Source organism: Rattus norvegicus, chromosome 4 (assembly GCF_021556685.1).
Source record: "Rattus norvegicus strain SHRSP/BbbUtx chromosome 4, alternate assembly SHRSP_T2T, whole genome shotgun sequence".
Taxonomy (NCBI): Eukaryota; Metazoa; Chordata; class Mammalia; order Rodentia; family Muridae; genus Rattus; species Rattus norvegicus.
The window spans coordinates 176398669-176420292 of NC_141537.1; the positions used below are offsets into that span (position 1 = coordinate 176398669).

The 21624-nt window shown below is 40.9% G+C and overlaps 1 protein-coding gene across 3 annotated transcripts in view; it reads left to right on the plus strand.

The window, feature by feature from the left end:
* Positions 1-21624, plus strand: part of Pde3a (phosphodiesterase 3A) — a 270333-nt gene that overhangs the window by 135987 nt on the left and 112722 nt on the right. Inside the window, exon 1 of one of the 3 annotated variants that reach the window (XM_087659081.1) lies at positions 10295-10392. The exons of the other annotated variants lie outside the window; for them this stretch is intronic. The gene's annotated coding sequence lies outside the window, so the exon portion shown is untranslated. Of the gene's footprint in view, positions 1-10294; positions 10393-21624 lie in introns of those variants that run through there. 3 annotated transcript variants of the gene reach the window in all.

The following is a 21624-nucleotide window of genomic DNA, read 5'->3' on the forward strand; positions in this document are numbered from 1 at the left end:
AGTGTGCATATTCAGACAAAGACACCAAGGGAATATGGCTCTTGAAAATAGAGGGAAGGTTCCAATAATGTATCTACAGATTAGAGAAAGCCAGCACTGAAGCAAACCACCAGCAGCTAGGGTAAGGCAGGAAGGTTTCCTAAGGAACTAGTCTCTGTGGACACCGTGTTCTACAGAATGATGGTATGCATTCCTGCCGTCCTAAGACATTCAGTTCATCGCTGCAGGATATAACCATCTTCCATTACTGGTTGGGGCCTTTGGGGAACCATGAAGGTTGCAGCCCCTCCCACCCCCGCAGTTTGACTTGCACATTCAAGGCCTTAAACTGCACACTTAGGCTCTAAAACAATCACCTAATTTCGAATCTTTCCCTATGAAGAACCCTATATGACAAATTGTTAAGAAAGCACCATTCTAGTGTCATTGTTATTTTTCTTATTTTATTTATCTTACTAAGTGAACAGTGTGGCTGATAACAAGCTTCTGAGGTCTAAAAGTTTCTGGTCCAGTCTCTTTCTTTCATATAAATGAACACTTGAACGTGAATTGATAAATCTCTTTCCACTTCACACAGTTGACCAACAAAGTCGGATGTAAACTATGGTTGTGCCTCTCATTTCCTCAGTGTGGACGCATAAGCTGAAGCTAATTATCTCTGCCACAATCAGTAGACCTACAGGCAGCTACACTTGACCTTTGAACCCTCTCATGGCTACTTCCTCCAGAGAAGGAAAGAGATATATAGTCTACCTTTCATGAAATAAATTCAGTGTGGGTACCAAATAACAGTTTCAAGGATAGTGTTTAAGTATTGGTTAGGAGGATAAGTTCATACTGGTGACTCCATAATAGATTTTTATAATATGAATTGGTAGCGTAGAAAGAGACCCCATTAAAAAATATTTGGTTTTCAACTTAAATGTAATTGTTAAATTAAGAGAAGTGTGCAGGCCTCACTAAGCTTGACGGATTGGTCAAGGGATGGATGGATCCCTGTAGCAGGGATCCATCAGTGTGTGCACACATCTACCCATCTACTCTTACGCCTTTTGATCTATGCCCGTTAATTGTGGTGTTGTAGTGTTTATAGTCCTGGAAAGCTCCCATGTTTGGAAACCTTTCCTGCAATCTGTATTCTAACTGTTGTTTTTAAAATCTTGCAGTATGTCAAAGTGGGACCCTGAGAATGAGAGAGAGCTTTGCTGCCTGGTTTGGATTTCTTTGAAGAAAAACATTCTGCTCTATGACACTATAGAGTTCAGTTTCTTTGACTTGTCACTCTAAATAGGGTGCTTTGATCCCTAGGCCAATAAGACTCTCTTAGTCTGCACACCATTCTCCTCTTAGTTTTAGTCAATTAGATCTCTGTCTTTCTCTGTAGCTGTCTCCCTCTGTCTCTCTATATCTGTCTGTCTCTCTCTTTCTCTCACTGTCTTCCTTTCCCTCCTTCCCTCTCTCTTCATATATTTTTCTTATTGAAATTGCAACCTTAACCAGTTAAGTCCATTGTGTTCAAAGCAACAATGTCTATGTGAATAAAGTTCTCATATTACTCTATAGTTAATAAGATATTCAATTATTTCAAAATGATTCTTATTTGATATGACGAGCAAACTCTTTAATTATTTTTGCTGACCTTATTAAATTTTCAAGGTGTATAATTAATACTTTAAAAATTATTTTACACTAAGTAGACTCTGTCTTATAATCACCACATTGAATAGTAAAGCATGTTTGCTTTTTCCCTTGTCATTTTGCAAGCCATTTCTTCTGTATGAATGACTAAGAAGCTAAGTAAGAGGAGTCAGATGGGTTCCTGAACTTTGCCAACTTAGTACAACCAAGACATAAGACACACTGAGAAATTTACTTCTGAGTGTGTGTGAGTGTGTGTGTGTGTGTGTGTGTGTGTGTGTGTGTATGCTTGTATATGTCTGTGTATATATGCAGGTATGTGTGTGTATGTGTGTTTATGTGTATATATCTGTGTGCGTGTCTGTGTGAAAATATGTGTATCTCTGTGTGTGATGTATGTTTGTCTATGTGTGCATGTATATGTGTGTGTATGTGTGTCTGGGTATGTGTATGTGTATATGTGTATGTGTTACTTATTTCACTTGGGTGATATAATACCATTAGGGAATTTTGATGTCAATTTAGAAACTTGGTAATTATTATGTAATGAAACTATTATTTTGGTAAGAAATTTACCATCCAAAATACCTATGAAGTTATTTGAATGCCCAAAGAGACTCCAATCCAAGAGACCATGTTTTAAAGTGTATACCCAGAGTGACCATCTTACCCCATGTACTTCATCTTTACTTAAAAAGATGAAGCATGCCATGAGTGATATTTTTAAACATCTTTTGTGCTGTGTTCAAGTATGGTAGATATTTCCCATAGTTGTCAAATGGGGAGATTTTCACCACCTAATTCTCCAGTTTGGCCCTACAATCTGCAAACAGGAAGCAAACACACCAGACAAGTCAGTAATCTATTGTTAATTAATTCATTTACTAACATTCTGTGGATGGGAAGAGAGTATTCATGTGAAATCATCTTTGCTAAACACTCAGGGAAAAGCAGGCAGTGGTAGGATTGGCAAGGCCTGGAGGTCTGTGATGACCATGACGACAGACACTGTCATCTGTAGAGTTCTTGCTCAGTATGAGCAGTCCTTGTGTAAAGTACATGGGATCTTGAAGGGGGGTTAATGTGACTTTAGAAGTTATGTTGAGTTTTTGAGTTGCCATCAGCAACAGCATTTCTGAAGAGCTGAGAGATCATGCTTTGCCTAAGACAAGGTTTAGATTGAGTCTCTCATTTAAAAATGAGCATCACTGCCATTTATTTCTTTGAATGCTAAGTTACATAAAAATGATATCATACTAAGTTGTGGGGATGGTTGTGAACTGTGCTTTTCTCCTGTAAATCACAAAGAGTTCAAGGAAGCAAATGGCATTGCTCTGACAAAATCTCCATTTCCATCTACCTAAACTTACAAACATAATTCCCCTGCTTCTTCCAAGAAGAGACAGGGATCCAGAGAAACATGACCAACTAAAAATGGCCCATGTCACTTAAAGCTAAATTTTCGATGAGAATTGATTTCTCTTTGCCCATAATTATTGAAATTCTTCACATTCATCCTGAAGGTATAATGATATCACCTTTGAAACTAATTCAATTCAGGTGGAAAATAGAATATTATAGTCTCAGGGGATTACAAAACATTTCAAGGGGAACATACAGTCCTTCAAAGAAGCCTTGCAGGATAATCAATAAGAACATGTATAAGAATAAAAATAATTTGCATTAGGGTAAAGAAATCTGAGGGAGAAGAGGAAAGAGGGCTGTATGTTCAAAGTGAAGGGACGAGCATGCATGTGTCAACTCTTGCCAATGCACTAATCAGGGTTTTTGAAAGAAATGATGGTAGTGGTGAAGTTGCTCTACTGTATTGTGTGTGACTAAGCTATTTAAGAAGTGGGGGAGAATGAACACCAAAAACTGATTATAGTACATATGACAAGCACATGACCTGCATTCAGTGTGACTACTGTTGATGGTGATAGAAGAGAAACCTTTCTCCTGAACTTCTCTGAGTTCCATTTTTTTTTTTTTGTGTGTGTGGAAACTGATAAAACTCAGCCCATAACAACGTGTTAAAGGTCTCGCGTTATATTGAGGGAACTTGTAAATATATGCATTATGGAAAGAGTGGATATTTGCAAAGAAACAACAGTTACAGCACTAACGATCAATCAAAATCAAGTTGCACAACTGTTTCCATGAGATCATTTCTCTTTAAACGTTTTTTTAAAATTTATGTCTCTGTATGTAGGTCATCTGTATACCAGTGCCCATGGGCGGTTGATCTGCTGTAGCAAAGTTACTGATGACTGTGAGCTTCCCAATGTGGAACTGACTCAGCTCTGCTGCAAAAGCAGGAAGTACTCTTAACCACTGAGCCCTCTCAGCTCCGTGCTTTATTCCTGGCCTGACGAGTTATTTCCCTACACTAAAATAAGTAGCTTTTAAGGAAAAGTGGGATGAGTAGGAGGCAGATCCCCCATAGACTTTGCATCCTGTGGGATGGACGTGTGCAGGACTCTGTAGAAGTGTACAATTGTGAGGACCATCTGCCTCTTTTAGAGTAAGCAAGTCCTTGTTTGTCTTCTTTCAGTAAATAACACTCTAGCTCAGGGCATCTGGAAATGCCCACCCTTTTCTGAATGATTGTGAATACAGATCCTCTATAAAGAAACTTGTTCTAAGTAGTTTGCTGGTATACTTTCTTATTTGGAATGTTTGCCACAGGTGTTTTATCTTCCATGTTACCCTGACAACAGTTCCCTTGTATAAAGACCCTTCGACATAAATGAAAGTGTGTGTGTGTGTGTGTGTGTGTGTGTGTGTGTGTGTGTGTGTGTATGCGTGTGTGCATGTACAGGTGTCCATGGAGGCCAGAAGAGGGCATCAGATCTCCTGGAGCTTGAATTCCAGGCAATTGTGAGCTGCCTGATATGTGAGTGCAGGGAACGGACTTATGGACCTCAACAAGCACAAGTGCTATAGCCACTGAGCCACCCTGCTAGCCCGTTTCTACTTTAAATCACCATCTTAAATGCATTGCGTGTCCCCTTGGCGCTGAGGAATAGGTACTTTAAGAGCTATGCGTGCTACTGTCATTCTTCAGCTACATGCTTGTTTCCTTATACAAATAGAAATTGTGTTAAGGTAAAGACTGATGTTGATTTATTTTTGTTTCTCTAATGTCCCTTGAGTCTAGCTGGTTGCAATCACTGGAAACTTGATGAGTTAGCGGATGGAAAGATGGAAAGGTCTCCGCAGTAAGAGTCCTGTTATCAAAGAATGTCTGTTCTTGACGTTTTATTTTAAATTTGTTTTGCCATTAACTCCTCTTCTTCTGGCTTTGCCCAGTCGCTGAGGTGGTGTGACCTACCTCAGGTATGGAAGAGTGGTGCAAACGAAGCATTTTCATTACATTCCCCTGAAAAATGCGCACCAGAGGATTAATGCCGTTATCTTCTCATCCGAATTCACATCGGTACTTTTGGTGCAATATCTGGAATTACAGAGGCCTTTGTGCTAATCTATGTAATTAAAAAATGGGAATCTAGGTGCTTGGCAGCCACTCCAGACCTTCAGATGCACTGTCCTAGTGCCAAGATCTACGGTGTACTTGAAACTTAAATGACCTCTTCAAAGGGAGACAAAGGAAGATTCCTTCCCCTTTGAAATGTGGATACCACCTCCTTCAGGGAGGCTAATGTATTAGAGGTAGATTTTATTTCTTTCTTTTTATTTTTAAAGATTTATTTATTTATTTTATTTATATGAGTACACTACAGCTGTCTTCACACACACCAGAAGAGGGCATCAGATCCCACTACAGATGGTTGTGAGCCACCATGTGGTTGCTGGGAATTGAACTCAGGACCTCTGGAAGAGCAGTCAGTGCTCTTAACCACTGAACCATCTCTCCAGCCCCCAAGTTTGATTTTCTTTTATGAATCACACCTGTTGACTCAGTGGCAAACCTCTGCAAATATGAGAATGTGATCATGAATATTTTGGTGCCTCAAATAATTGGTGCCATGAAAGGATGAGGAGTTTTTCCTTGTGGGGATTAGAAGAGAAAAATGATGAACTTATTTTTTTTAATACAGTGTTTAGGCAGTATCTTCTAAGTTATTTCTGCCATAAGTGTTCTTCCTATCAGAATTATTGTTTAGTCCCTGGGAACTCTGGTTTGTTGGTATTGTTGTTCTTATATGGTTGCAAGCCATTTAAGTGCCTTCAATCCTTTCTCTAATTCCTCCAATGGGGACCCCGTTCTCAGTTCAGTGGTTTGCTGCTAGCATTTGCCTCTGTATTTGTCATGCTGTTGCTGAACCTCTCAGGAGACGGCTATATCAGGCTCCTGTCACCTGCATGTGTAGCAGAGGATGGCCTTGTTGGGTACCAATGGGAGGGAAAGCCCTTGGTCCTGCCAAGGTTAGACCCCCAGTGTAGGGGAATTTCAAGGGGGTGGTTGAGGAGGGGGAACACTCTTATAGAAGAGGGGGAGGGAGTATGATAGGGGTGATAGGGGACTTATGGCCAGAAAACCTGGAAAGGGAATAACATTTGAAATATAAATAAAAATATCCAATAAAAAAGAATTATTGTTATACAGTAGTTTCTAAATCACAGAATACATACATATAATCCCTACATTGAAGTGCCTTACATTTTTTCTTACATCACAATGTATCCTGAATTCTTTGAATTCATATAAAGATGCTGTGTATCCTGAACTCTTAACCACAAAACTTTCCTTTGGTTATATTCTCTCATAACCTAAAATTCAGTTTTTATCAAAACCTTGTATATAGGTCAGCCATCCCCATTGCCCCATCTCTTAGCCAAGAACCCAGAGTTCCTACATCTGTGATTTAACAGCACCCAGTCATTCTTGAGTGGAACAACAAAGAGTGAGAGTTGTCGTTTAAAAGGCAGAGCTTACAGTATCCATCTGTCTCAGATCTTCAATGCGTGCTACCTAGCAAAGAAATCTGTCTGGTGAGTCTCCATCACTGATTCGGGGATGGCAATGATACTGCTCCATGGGCCTGAGGATCTTTTAGAAGATAATGCATTGAAGGAACAGTCAGTGCCATGCAAGCATGAGGACCTACGTTCAATTTCCAGAAGCAGCATCAGTAAAAGCCAAGGTTGCTTTACCAGATTGTTGCTAACACACATTGTCCTGGTTTGTTTTTCGGTCAATGTGACACAACGTGAGAGATCTCGGAACGAGGAACCTTGATTGAGAAAATGGCCTTTTTGATTGGCCTGTAGCCAAGGCTGTAGGGCATTTTATTACTACTGCTGGTTGATGTAGTACAGCTGTGCCACCACTGGGCTAGTAGTCCTAGGTTGTACAAGAAAGCTGATTGAGCAAGCCATGAGGAACAAGTCAGTGAATAGTGTTCCCCGAGGGTTCAGCTTCAGCTCCTGCCTTGAGTTTCTGCCTTGACTGCCCTCAGTGATGGAAAGTGATCTGAAATCTGCAGACTAAAATAAGCCACTTCCTCCCCAAGTTACTTTATGGCCATGGTGATCATCGGTCTCGGCTAGTAATAGATTATCTGTTATCAGTTAATGGAAACTCTAAATATGACATTTGTGAAGGGTCATGTATGTGTCAAAGCACTATTTGGAGAATGGATAGGAGGGCATCACCATAAGTTTAACTGGACACATTAAAGCCGAACTTAACACCAAAGTGCTTGGAGAGAGGTTTTGCACTCAGGGAAAAAGAAAATAGAAGCTACTGTGCAGACCACGGTTTAAGATAACAAACCCATAAAAGGGTTGATAGGGCGTCTCTTTGCGGAGAATTCCTTCAGCCAACTCAGAAATAAGAGCGATGTGAGTATTTAACATCGCCCGTTGGCTTGGCAAGCAGAGCAAATGTAAGTGGAAAAAATTCCTAAAGCCTTGCAGAGAAGCTAGTAGGAAAACTGCAGATCCCTGTGCACAGACAGCTCTCTCCCGTTAGAAGTACGATATCAGGCAATGACGATAAGGCTCAGTGGGCAATGGTGCTTGTTCCCAAGATCTATGGCCAAGTTTGATCCCTCCACATGGTAGAAGCCGAGAACAGATTCCCCCAGATTGTTCTTTAAGGCCAACATGCATGCCATGGCACGATAACACATATATGCTTGTGTGTGAACACACACACACACACACACACACACACCAGTATAAAGTTAATAAGACATGCTAATATATTCTCATTAGTACAAATAAAGTATCTTAATATCTTACACACAAAGAAGTCAATTATGAGACGGGAGAGTTGGCATAATGATACCGTTCTTACATAGAATGTGAGTTTGGTCTTAATACACAAGGAAGATGGCTTGACTCACAACTGCCTGTAACTCCAAGTTCAGGGTATCCAAAGTGATGTTCTGGCCTCCACAGGCACCTGTAGTCACAAGAACATACGTACACACAGACATATACCTAAAAATAATTAAAAATAGCTATTTTAAAGGTCAATTATAACCTCTATTCCCCCCCTCCAAATTTCAATAGAACTATTCAAATTTACATTAGCAAGAATCTAATGTCTTTCCTTAAGATTTTTAGTATCAGATGTGTGTGCACATAGAGATAATGCTGAAACATTGCTTGCATCCTGTAAAAACATCCCACCGAAGCATGCAGTACAGCAACTTTGTCATTTTCACAGAGCTACAGACATCACAGCTGAACCCAGTAATTGTCATGACTCCATGAGAAACTCTGTACTGGTTGGTTTTCCTGCCTCAGGCTTACCCACTTTGCTACCATCTTGAGTCAACTTCTCACCTGCTGTGCGTCTATGTGGATTTGCTTTTTCAGAACTTTTCCTAGAACAGGTCATTGTCGGCTTTTCTGGTTGGCGCTTTCATTCCCCACGTGGCTTTGAAGATTTAGCCACGTTGTTACTGTGTGTTCTTTGAACGTTTAGCCACGTTGTTACTGTGTGTTCTTTGAACATTTAGCCACGTTGTTACTGTGTGTTCTTTGAACATTTAGCCACGTTGTTACTGTGTGTTCTTTGAACGTTTAGCCACGTTGTTACTGTGTGTTCTTTGAACGTTTAGCCATGTTGTTACTGTGTGTTCTTTGAACGTTTAGCCATGTTGTTACTGTGTGTTCTTTCTTCCTTCCTCTTCCTTGCCAAATCATTCTTAGTTGTGTGTGGGCACCATCCTCTGTTCATCCATTGATTCCTCGATGGACTTGGAGTTATTTCTGTACTTGGGTTCTTCTGAATAACGTGTGCCCTGGATATTATTGTTGAGGCTTTTGTGGGCGAATTATCATACGTTCATGGATGATAGTCCTACTTTATATGAAAACACCATTTTGCCCGTTTTGATCAACTCACTGTTTCCTTCTCAAAGTGGCTGGGACCTCTTTGCATTCCCAGTAGCAAATGACGGGAGAGGCTATTCTTCTAAATGTTTGCCAACATGTAAAGTTTTCTGTGTGCCTATTTAAAAAGGAACCATCCTCTCTGGGAGGTAAAGTGGTCTTTCACTGTGGCTTTGACCTCCCCTTCCCACAGAGTTCCTGGCCAAGCACATCTCCATGTACTGGGAACACACTCCTGTGCCGCCTCTGGAGAGTTACCCCTTCCTCAGTTTACCCATTTGTTAATTGAAGTGCTGTTGATCAGAGGTTTTATTCGGTCATGATGGCTATTCTTACTACAAGTCCTTGGTTAGAGTTATGATTTATGAATATTTTCCTATTTCTTGTACTTTTTTTCTTTCCTGGGGCTATTTTACATCTATCTTTGAAAGAAAATGAGAAAAGTTGCTCCAGTAGCCAGATTTGAAGGTGAATTCTCAATTGTCAGGATGCAACTAGAAGCTCTTAGGTATGGGGTAGTCTCTAAAACTCCTCCTTTTCTATTAATGCTGTAAGATTTTGCATGATAAAATTTTCAGTTTCATCTTTTCCCTGTACTCTATGTTAGACAAGATGATTCATAATAAATGAATTTTGTTTCTAAAGCAGGATGCATTATTCAAAAAATCTTACTTTTCATTTTCTATCTGAGAAATGACGTTAAAGACCATGCCATATCTCATTAAAAACAACATGATTAACCCAAAATTCCAAAAATATTTCTTCCTAAAATAACTTTAAATCCAGGTTCTCTAATTTTCGCTTCAAAACATCACTTTTATCTGTTCTCCAGGCAGGGTTTCTTCAGTGTATAATGTTATACATAATTATCTATTATTATAGTGGTGATGAGATTATTTTTAAAAACTTGTAGATTCAGATATGTGGTAGAAAAGAGGACTGAGATATACTTATGTCTATCACACAAGTGTAATGCATAGGCTTGAATTTGCTAAGAATCACACAGAAACACACAAGCACACACACACAAGCACAAGTATACCCACACACATACCAACTTCACAGCATAAATTATGCCTCTGTATACTATTATATCGTCAGAATATGATGCTTTTTTTAAATACAGGTCAGCAAATGTGTGTTGGTCTACCTTCCATTTCCAAGGGTGTTATTTTTTTGTTTTGTTTAGCAGTAATTATTTGCTAACTATCATTATTTTTATTGCTACTGTTTCCTAAGAAATTGTGTGTGTCAGGGACTGCCTGATTAGAGAGAGCTAACTGGTCAGACTTTGGGCTATTGGACTAGAAGCTACTAGTTTTGATGTGTGGTTATTTTGTGTCAGCAGGCCACTGCTTTGTCCTAGAATCCTACATTACTTGAAGGCAAGAAGCAAAGGAAAGGAGAGCAAGATACCAATTTGCCAGAGGCTGGCTTTGTCAGGTGAGGGCAAGCAAAGGCATGGGCATGGAGTTGGCTGTGGATCACTCAACTAGCCAAGAGTCCCCATAGAAATGTCCCTCAGTGACTTCTGCTTCTATTGGCCAGAACTGCATCCCACTGCTCCCTGGTTTGTTGAGAAATTTCTAAGCTAGGCACATCAGCACCTATAAAGGCTGCCCTGTGAGGGAGATATTTGTAGTGTGGACAAGTAGACATTTACTATGACAGAAGAAACAAGCAGAATGTTCCTCGTTTGAGCAAGGCATCTTTTAAAGCACTTTTACTGCACACAAGCTCTCAATTTGCATCCAAGAACCACAACAGGTCCTTAAAACTGAAGCAGTAAATACATCACTTATAGTTTCACATAAACATATATGTCATAAGATGCTTTTCTCTACCAAGAGACTCCTAGGAAGAGTGAAGTTTACTGCCTAGAAGTATTGACACAATAGGATAAATTTCAGATTTACACATCCCCTTCCTCCTCCGTGTACGTGTGTGTGTGTGTGTGTGTGTGTGTGTGTGTAGTAGGAGTAGTAGTTGTAGAGAAAGAGAAATATGGGAAGGGAGGGAAAGGGAGGGAGTAGGAGGTGACAGAGAGAATTTATGTGTAGGTGGGGAGTGGTTTGATACGATGTAGCCCTGAGCCTGGCCTGGAATTTGCTGTGTAAATGAGGCTGGCCTTGAACTCAGAGAAATCTGTTTGCTTCTGCATCCAAAGTACTGGAATTAAAGGTGTACACCACAGAACCAAGCTAATTCCTCCTCTTTAGAAAATTCATAACCAATTGACTCCCAGTGCTCAGTCTTATCTTACATCAATGAATCAGTTACTCTCTTTCAGGATCTATGTGGTGTGTCTCAACTCAGCACACAGCACACACTGACTAGATTTTTATTGTCCTGAAGCCCACAGTTTCAGTGGGAGACAGGCAAGAGCTGGTCCAAAAAGATAATCTTATGTTTGAGCAACTACAGGAAACAGTACAGTCATGTGTGAGGAACAGCAGGGGAGGTGCAGATTATACTGGACTCCTGTTTATTCTCAGTACCAGTCTTGGCTCAGGGAAAGTGATCCACCCTCATTTGTATTCTGTGAGGGTACAGTGAGATGGGTAAATGGATGGCAGGGCAGTTATGGAGAGTGTCTCAGAGGAGGTGCTATTAGACATGAAACGTGAAGGATGGGAATGTGTCGGCGGGGCTAAAATATTAGAATAGGGCCCGAGGAGATGGTTTTGCTATTAATGTGCTTACTGCTCAGTCAAGAGGCCCAGGGCTCAGGCCCTTAGAGCCCACTTAAAAGCTGGCTGTGTATGGTGGCCCACTACAATTTAACCCAACAAAGTAGAGACAGGGTCCCTGAAGCAAGCTGGCTTAAGAGACGAGTCGTACTGGGGAGTTCTGGGTTTGACTAAGAAAGATTTTAGCATAGTAAATAAGGAAGAAGAGGAATCACGTAAGACTCAACATCATCCTTGGACCTCTCTATGGACAGACATGCACGTGTATGTATATATGGGCACATGAGAACATGCATATATGTGTGCACGATGCACACACACACACAGACAGAGAGAAAGACATACAGAGAGAGGGGGAAGTGAGGAGGAGGAAGAGGAAGAGGGAGAGGAAGAGGAGGAGGAAGAAGAGGAGGACGGGGAGGAGGAAGAAGAGGAGGACGGGGAGGTGGAGGAAAAAGAACAGAACAGAAATGTCATCTTCTCCCACCCTCTGGATGCTATAAATCAAATTCAGGTTGGTGGCTTTGGCAGCAAGCACCTTTTGCCACTGAACCTTCTCACTGACCTCTACCTCCATTTTCTAATTGAAAAAAACAAAGTCTGTAACCAGCAACCTTTGAAGTTTCCCACTGGTGAGAATAAAATCAGAACATTCTCCAAAGCATTCCGCAGCTCTGGGAAGGCGCAGTAGATACACTGTAACATGTACAGTGCTTTTCATGACAGGGCCTGGATTGGGAAGTCTCTGGATAGTGGCTGGAAATAAGATATCCACCAATTTAATGAGCTTGGTTTTTAAAAGCATTTCCTGCTGGTAGCTTGCAAGTTAAATAAATAACCCCTATATTCCCAGAGCTGCCTCTGATCATTTTTTTTCAAAGATAAAACTCTTTGCATACTAAGTTATGAAATGAGTTCTCCTAAGGGGTTTTGTGTGTGTGTGTGTGTGTGTGTGTGTGTGTGTGTGTGTGTGTGTGCATGCGTGTTCAAGTCGTTCTAAGGAACTATCTGAGCATGTGCAACTTCAAAAACTGACAGCAATGATGGTGAGATCACTGCTTAACTTGAGACAACTTGAGAGATTGGGACTTTACATTGATAATCTTGAAAAATTGAATTGCCATCCTCTGAGGATGTGACCTTGGGCATTTGCAGCACAGTTTAACCCTAGCACCACAGGACCAATGCCCTTTGATGGTTTCAGCAGAAATACAGGTAATGGGCTAGCCAGTCACTTCCGTAGTACAGCACCAGCAGTAGCATGCAGGACTCATGTTCAGAGCCGTGAGAAGGTGAGTACAGTAACTCTTTGGACTTAGCAGGCTTCAAAGTGAGGTTCGGGATGCAATTCATAGGAATTAAGAGTTTTATTTTAAACGACATGCTGTTATTTTCAAATTAGTTTTAAGAGCATCTCTTAATATGGTAGCCTAGAGAACTTTCCTTGGATTCAGTTGCTTTTATCCCCATTAATAACACCTTAAATGAAGGTTTTAAAAAATATTTTATATAAAGGTAAGTTGTACATAAACAAATGTATGTGTGTATGTGTGTGCTTGTGTATGTGTGTATGTGTGTATGTGTATGTGTATGTGTGTGCATATGTGTGTGTGTGCGTATGTGTGTATGTGTATATATGTGTATGTGTGTATGTGTGTGCGTATGTGTGTATGTGCGTATGTGTGTATGTGCGTATGTGTGTATGTGTATATATGTGTATGTGTGTGTATGTGTGTATGTGTGTATGTGTGTATGTGTGTATCTGTGTAAGTGTGTGTATGTGTGTGTATGTATGTGTATGTGTGTGTATGTGTGTGCATATGTGTGTAGGTGTGTGTATGTGTGTATGTGTATGCGTGTGTATGTGCATGTGTGTGTGTGTATGTGTGCAAACAATTATAGCCCCAGAGATAAGCTACTTGGTGTTTTCAATTTTTTAAATGTACGTTATTAATTTTAACACTGATTCAAAAGTATCATATGTTGTTTATACCAAGTTCAATCTATCAAAATATTTTATAAAGAAAGAGAAAGAAAAAAATCCAACTTCAAGAGCAAATAAATCTCTGTGAGTTAAAAATTTTGGTCCAACTGACACTGTTTCTGGATTTCCAAGTTTCTAAGTTTTATTAGTTTCTCAGTTTTCTAAGGTTTTCTTTCCCCTAAGAGGAGATAATTTTTATAGACTAGTCTTATGAAGTCACCACTGTAGGTTTGACTGAATTTCAATAATTTTCTATAGAAAATAACACTGACCAAGTCCTTCCACAAACTATTATATTATAAATGGAATCTAAACATATAAAGAAACTGAAAAATGTTCGTACAATTCAGACCAACAGCAGGCACATACTTAGAAGCAATGCATGACGTCCCTGCTTTGTTTGTTTGTTTCCTCTGTAATTATCCAAACTGGCAGAAATAGTACAAGACACAGTGAAATGAACTGCAGAGTACAGAGTTATAGGCACCCTTCGAGGTGATCAGTGGTGTTTCAACTGAAGAAAGGTCTTTGGACTTAATAAATTAAAGCTATAATGCCATCATGTTTTATTTTCAAGGGAATTGTTTTGTTTCGTCTGCCGAGAACCTGTGAAATTTTCTCTTGTGCTGTTCTGGAATGTTTGCACGGGATTGGGAGGAGCGGTTCCTAGGTGGTTTGATTGCTTTAGCTGTTTTCTCAGACATTTGTGTGGGGGAGTCATAGTGTGGAGGTGGAACCCAGGACCTTTGCTTTGCCCGGCAGATGCTCTACTGCTGAGCTAAACCCTGCCTACTGTGTACTTGTGTTTCTAGACCCATTGTTTGCATTGGAAAATTGATTGTATTCCCAACTAGCAAAGGATACATATGAGGGTCAGAGCATACTTGCTGAACCAAAGCCTTGGCCCCAGGTGATCTCAAACATTCATTATTAGGATTCAAATCTCTTTCTTATTATGCCATCCCCAGCTTCCATCACCCAGGCAACCAAGTTATATGAAAATGTAGAGGTTTCCAATTGCCCTATAGAAAATTGCATGTGAGGCTATGTGGAGCCCATGCATAGGGGCTACATGGGGCTCTAACTCAGGATGTATGGCATATCGTGTTAATTATAAATAGGGTCAAATTTTGTTACTGCATATTGGCCTAGTCAGAGAACGAGGTCCCCTCCCATTCAAGTTTATTTAGAAGTAATCACATACATCTGAAAGAACTCAGATGCGGCGACAGTACGGGGATATGATCATTCGTCAAGGTTAAGATGGCTGATGACTGTAGACTTTGTAGCAAGAGCATGGAACATGTAAGTCGGCATCATATCTGAGGTGAGATTTGAGTCAGTTGTCCTGCTGTATCCATGTGGATCATCCCCCCTTGCTCCTTATTAGTCTTGGGAGGTCTTGCAAGGATGCTCTAGGTGGGGAAATTCCATCCTACTCCACTTTCATGGAGCCTAAAGCTCAGTATGTGCGACTAGTAGTTGAAAGAGTGAATGAGTGAGTGAATGAATGAATGCAGGGGTGAGTGGATGGATGCAGGGGTGAATGAATGAATGCAGGGGTGAGTGGATGGATGCAGGGGTGAATGGTTGGTACTAATGAACTATGTCAGGTGAGCAGTCAGTATTTAAGCAGCCAGCATAGCCTTTGCTCTCGGAGATGATCCAACAGCTATCATTTTGGAGTGCGATTAATTTATAGAGTGTAGAAAATTAAAACTCTCTCATGTTCCACAGTCTTAAGGAAGATGGAGAATGAGAGGAGGAGTACATCCAATGAGAGTTTACAATGAAGGAACAAGAAATTTGGTATTTTTCTTTCTCCTCAACAAAATTTTTCCAGTGCCAGAGACCAGAGGTTTAGCATGAAACCTGTGGTTATTTATGGGAAAGGCAGACCAGTAGGGAAACGCAACTATGTGTTTCACATGTAGCTGTCCTAACTTTTAATCCCTGCTCAGTTACGATGTAATTTCTACCATCCTGCCTCCTTCAATTCATTTCTATGTTCATAAAGCAGGACCACATAACATTTTTAATAAATGAAAATAAAGCATAAGAGAAATATTCAGAAACAGATTTTTGAAAATCTAATTCTTGGAACATTGTTAGTCTTTCTTTAAGCAGAAAGAAAGCTTCTATGGGACCTTTAACCCTGCTTTCTTGAAGACTTCCCCAGACTTTAATATCCCGTGTTCATTGAAATCTCACTGGTGGAATTTCCTTATGCCGAATCATGGGCTCATTTCATTTTGCTGCCAAGTTTTCCTAAGCTAAGCTGTGCGACAGGGAAGAACTCTTGTGTTGGATGTGATAATGAATCAGTAATAGTGCCCACTGCCTCAAGATACACACGTCAAGGCACACAGGGGATAAGTGTCATGCATAATCCAAATGTCACTTTACTAGTATTTACAAGATTAACCTGTAGGGTTAATGCATTGGTTGACATTGTGAGGGCAGAAGCCAAGGAGAGTTATGAAAATAGTCTAAACCCAGCTGTGGGAACCTCTTTACACCTAGCAGAGACAGAGAACTGGCCGTAGAGTGGACGAGGGTTACATTCAAGCAAATCTGAGCCGCTCACTCTCTGCAAACTTCCCCCGACCCCAATATCCTGGACTTTCTACTGACTGCCTGTTTGTAACCCTTACCGTCAGGATCACAGGGCAAGTGGAACTCAGGGCCTTGTATCTCTCTGTGAGAGGAAAAGGTTTCCACTAATCAGTCTTCGGTGGGCTATGTTCAGGTTTGGAATGCTTTCTGAAGAGAGAAAGTTCAGTTGTTAAAATATTTGCCACACAGGGACCTGAGTTCAATCCCCAGAACCCACATATAAAAGCCAAGTGTGGTAGCACATGCTTATAATTCTAATGCTGGGGAACCAAAAACAGGGGGTCCCTGGAGCTGGCTGATTATCCAGTGTAGGCTACCTGGTGAGGTTCAGGCCAGTGAGAGAAGCTGTCTCCAAAACAAAAATGATGGGTGGTAATAAAGACCAACATCCAAAGCTGACCTCTTGTCTTTAAACATCTTCATGTACATACAAAGACACACCACACACACACACATGCATACACACACACACACATACACATGTGCACACACACATACTTATACACAGACCCACATACCACACACACATATACATATCATACACACACATACACACACATTCACACGGCACACACACCACACACACACATGCAAACACACGTGCACACACACATACCTATACACACACACAGACCCACACACCATACACACATTAACACACCACACACACCACACACCCCCCACACACACATACACATACACACGTTGGATATTTTAAAAGAGTAATTCTAAGGAACTCTCTTTTTTCTTGTTATTTTTTCTGATAGCGTAAGAGGGAGAGACAATATTGCTCTGGGATGTTCTAAAAGGCATTTCATGTGACTTTGGGAAAGATTCTAAAAGCTAGGAAAGGTGAGTCTAATAAATTGGAAAAACATCACTCACTTTGCCCTTTGTTCTACCTAGGGATTGTTTTGGGGGCTCCTGGCTGTGTTCTACATAATGTAGTCAACTCCTCTGCCTCCCGTGTGAAACCTCCAGTAAAGCCAACGTCTCTGATGATGTGCTGTAACCTGGAGCTAATCTTGGGATTGGAGGGTGTGGGACTGAAGAAGCCGTAATGAAGGCTCTTTTATAAGATAGGCAGGTGGCATAACTCATCCACGCAAAGGCAGCTGATAGTGTCTCCTAGTTTAGCCACTAAGTTATGAAGGACCTGTGTTATATCTTGCAAAGTCTCAGGTCCTGGATGTGGAATCCTGGAAGGCTAAGAAACAAAGTCTGGGAGTCTCTGATTATGTTCGCTTGCATCTGACCTAGTCCAACGAAAAGCAAATGCCCATTGTCCCTTTTGCTTTGGGACAGTTTGCAAGAGGGCAATGGAGTCTTGACATCCCACTCTTGGTAACCAGCAACTAAAGAAAGGAACATCAAGAAATAAAGCAAGTGGGCTGTGCTGGCCTGAAGGCAGTTGCTTATCTCTCCAGTCCAAAGAGCCACACTGTAGCAAAGCTTTGTGCTCACAGAACCAGCAAGGCAGCCATATTGTCATACAGGATTCTGGAGGGAGGAAATCTGCCTATAAAGAAATGGAAAAGCATGTGCCAGGGGGATAGCATGTCAACGCTAAGTAAATTCGAGCTTCCTCACCACACAGAAAACTCATTGACTACCACACTCACCAAAGAGCTGGGCAGGCAGCCCGGGGGGGGGGGGCATACACTCACCCAAGTGTTTATTACTTTATGAGTCTCTCCAACCTCCCAGTCTCTGCAGGGCCGAGATTCCCATCCAGAGCCTTCCATGAACTGAGCAAATGTTTTATGCACTGACATATTTTATAATTTTCAGAACACAGACGCTCATGTAACAAGCAAGGCAAAATATAATATGCTATATATGGCAACTCATAGAAGGTGCCTCTGGGTAGAATTAAATAAGAGCTTAGGCCAACGAGAATTCCCAGAATTCTCTTTTATGGAGAATTCTGCTCTTTAGGATGTATTTTTCTCCTTGCTATTGGGATGAAGTATCAAATGTAGATCTATGACTGCACAAATCTGATTCCTTTTAAATGATGGTTGAGGGACACTTTGTTGCTCCTTATAGGCACTGTTCTTGTTCCTATACCACTGTATCCTGTCTGATGTGCTCACCTTCCAGGTCTCCCCAGGTCTCTGAGGGAGGCCATCTTTCAAAATGGCTTCCCTGGCTTGCTTACAGGAATAAGCTTTGTGCCCACCCAGCCCCTGCTATTACCTTTACTCATGCATTCCCATCCTCCTGCAATACTGTATACTCTTCGTCTGCATCAGGACTGCATGGTCTAGCAGCTTCTGTGAATGTCTTACCTCTTCCTTCACTAGATGATGAGAGCTGAGGAAGAAGATGTACATTTTATTTTGTTCGCCGCAGTGTAAGAGGGGGCTACATCAGTACTTTGCACATCACAGGGATACCATAAGTATTTGTTTAGTGAATTAAAAAAACGGACCCAGCTAAAAACAGGTAGTTAAAAAAAGCAGGCCCAGTTACACTTCAACTTCCTCCTCTTATAAGTTACCTTTGTACATTAAAAAAAAAGTGTTAGTCTTCTTAAAGCCAATCATGGCGACAGTTCAGGAGCCTCAGACTAGAAGATCACGTTGGCATCAAGGCCAGCCAGAGCTACAGAGTTCTAAGTTAGCATGGTATAAAGCAAAAACAGACACCCCCCACCCCCACCACCTCTTCAAGGCAAAACAGACTTGTTAGAGTGCAGTAAAATCAATCCTGGTGACCGCCAGTCTCCATCCTCACTTTGGACCACTAAGTCATGCTGGGGTCGTGCACATACTAGGCAAATGCTTCTCAACTATGCTGTAGGCCCAACCCATTTAAGACATGGTTTGAGGATAGCACCCCACTCAGTGGTTCAGGCAAATGTTTAGCTTGCTTTTGCAGTCCAAACCTGCCTTCAGTTTACACTCCTGAGTTGCTGGCAGTATAAGCTTATGATACAAGGCTCAGCTAATTATTCCTACCATGTCTTTTAACATATATACTAGGAATCATTTCTTCTTTTCCCATAGTCAGTTCTCCTGCAGGTCTTGAGCTCCATTTACCACTCTCCTGAGAAGCCCAAAGCATTTATTTTTTATACAAACACATAGTGGGGAAAGGTAGCACAGCGAGACTTTATCAATAATAAATAAAAACGTTCTGCCAGCTCTTGTCATTTCTCACGGCACTCTTAAAAATATCTGTGCTCGGATAGAACCGTTTTTGTTTTCCCGTTGCCTTCTTTGCTGCTCCTGTGAACTTCTTGAATTCTCTGCTTGGCAGTGGTTTTGTTTTCCTTGGAAGTCAGCACTGTGCAACATGCTGCTTGCAGAAGTCTGTGATGCAGAAATTTATTATTGAAAAGAAGATGGAAAGAGGGGAGAATGTACTCTGTAGAGATGAAAATGACTCCAGGTCAAAGAGCCAGGATGTTTCAAATGCTTCCTATAACAGACTTGTCTCTCTTGAAGAATGAAGAATGTATAGTTTGTTCACAAGGAATAGATTTAAGTATTTTTATTTTACCCATCACAAAAACTGGTAAGACAGAAGGGATCTTGAAGATTTATTATTTCCTTCTACAGAATCAATCTCTCTCTCTCTCTCTCTCTCTCTCTCTCTCTCTCTCTCTCCCTCCCTCCCTCCCTCCCTCCCTCCCTCCCTCCCTCCTTTCTCCAGACTTAGAGAAAGATTTTGCCTGCCACATACATGTAGGCTTAACCCTGATGGCCTACATGTCCCCATTCCTTCTAGTAAGATAGTTATCAAAATGTCGTTCCTCCAAGGAGTGATGACAGCAAATAGCCAAGGGAAATTTTTAAATAGATGGTGACAGGCAAACATTTTTTCTCTTTCTGAGTTAAGTAGCCATGCACTCTTAACCCCCAGATTTTATGTATTTTCCAGGCCTCATCTCTTTCTTTTATATTTAGCACATCTTAAAGTCATACACATTCTTCTCTCCAAGGACTTAATACTTTCAGAGTTTTCCCGGAATGGCTTAGGTGCCCCGCTGCTAGGCATTTATCTCAAAGGTTTAGTCCATTTGGGATAGATTGAAAGAAGAATGCTCAGTTTTTTCTTCTTCTGTTTCTTTCTGTTGTCCTTGAGTCATCAATGACATTGTCGTTGTAGTCTCCTCCTCCTCCTCCTCTTCCTCCTCTTCCCCCTTCTTTTAAAGAACCTAATACCCTTACTGCTTTGACCCTCTGTAAGGCAGCACTAAATCTATCACATTAATCAAAGCAATGTGTGAGTCTATTATTGACAGAATATCAATAGTTTGTATCCAATATGAAGACTGTGTGCTTTTGTGTGTGCCCTGTCCTCCTTAATGTTTCTTTTAGCATTATTTTCACTCCCATAACTAATCGAGAGAGTGGGGTGCAGAACCCCTTGCCCTGTGTGGTCCTGTTTCATTAGGAACACTTGCTACCACATTTGCATTAAACACAACCGCAGGAAATACTACAGCAGTCCCCACGCACTCAACACTGAAGCAACAAATGATTATTTGAGCTCAAATTATTTTAATTAAAAATAGAGTTTAAGGGTTAAAGCCTTAAACCTGTAGGGGGAGAGATATCCAGTTAATTTTCTTTAATGCCCTCTTTATTTAGAGAGCCCTCCTGTATCTCATTTATTATATTTAAAGTTAATTGCTTTTTATTTATATTTTGCATGTTGTATAGAGTTCCGCATGTAGCTTTTGATGACCTTAAAAATAATAACCGTAGTCTACATTAAAAACAAAATAGAAGCAAAAACAAATAAACTAAAAACACAGTCAAGAGCTAGTGAGGTGGCTCAGCTGGCAACCACTGCTCTTTTAGAGGACCCGGGTATGGCTCCTGGACACACACACGCACGCACGCACTCACGCACATACACATAACACACACTCACATGCACACATACATGTACACATACACTTACATGCACACACACATATACACCCTCACATGAGCAAGTGCACATGCACACACACGCACATGCACACATGTATACATACACACATACTTACACACGCACACACTCACATGCACACATACACATACACACACACTCACATTCACATATATTCACACTCACATGCGCATGTACACACACACACACACACACACACACGTGCATGCACGCACACACATGCATAGCCCCTGACATCATTCTGTAACTTAAGTTCCAGGGAACCTGATGCCTTCTGCCTACCACTGCAGACTTCCGTATGTATATGGAACATACTAACTCCGGCAGGCACGTTCACATGAAATAAGTCTCTAAACATACCACATTCTTGCTCGAATCCTACCTTTTAAATATAATGTCATATGAATGTTTGTAGAACAAAATATAATTCATTTACACTAATGTCCTCCCATTGCTTTATCATATGATGATGGGAAA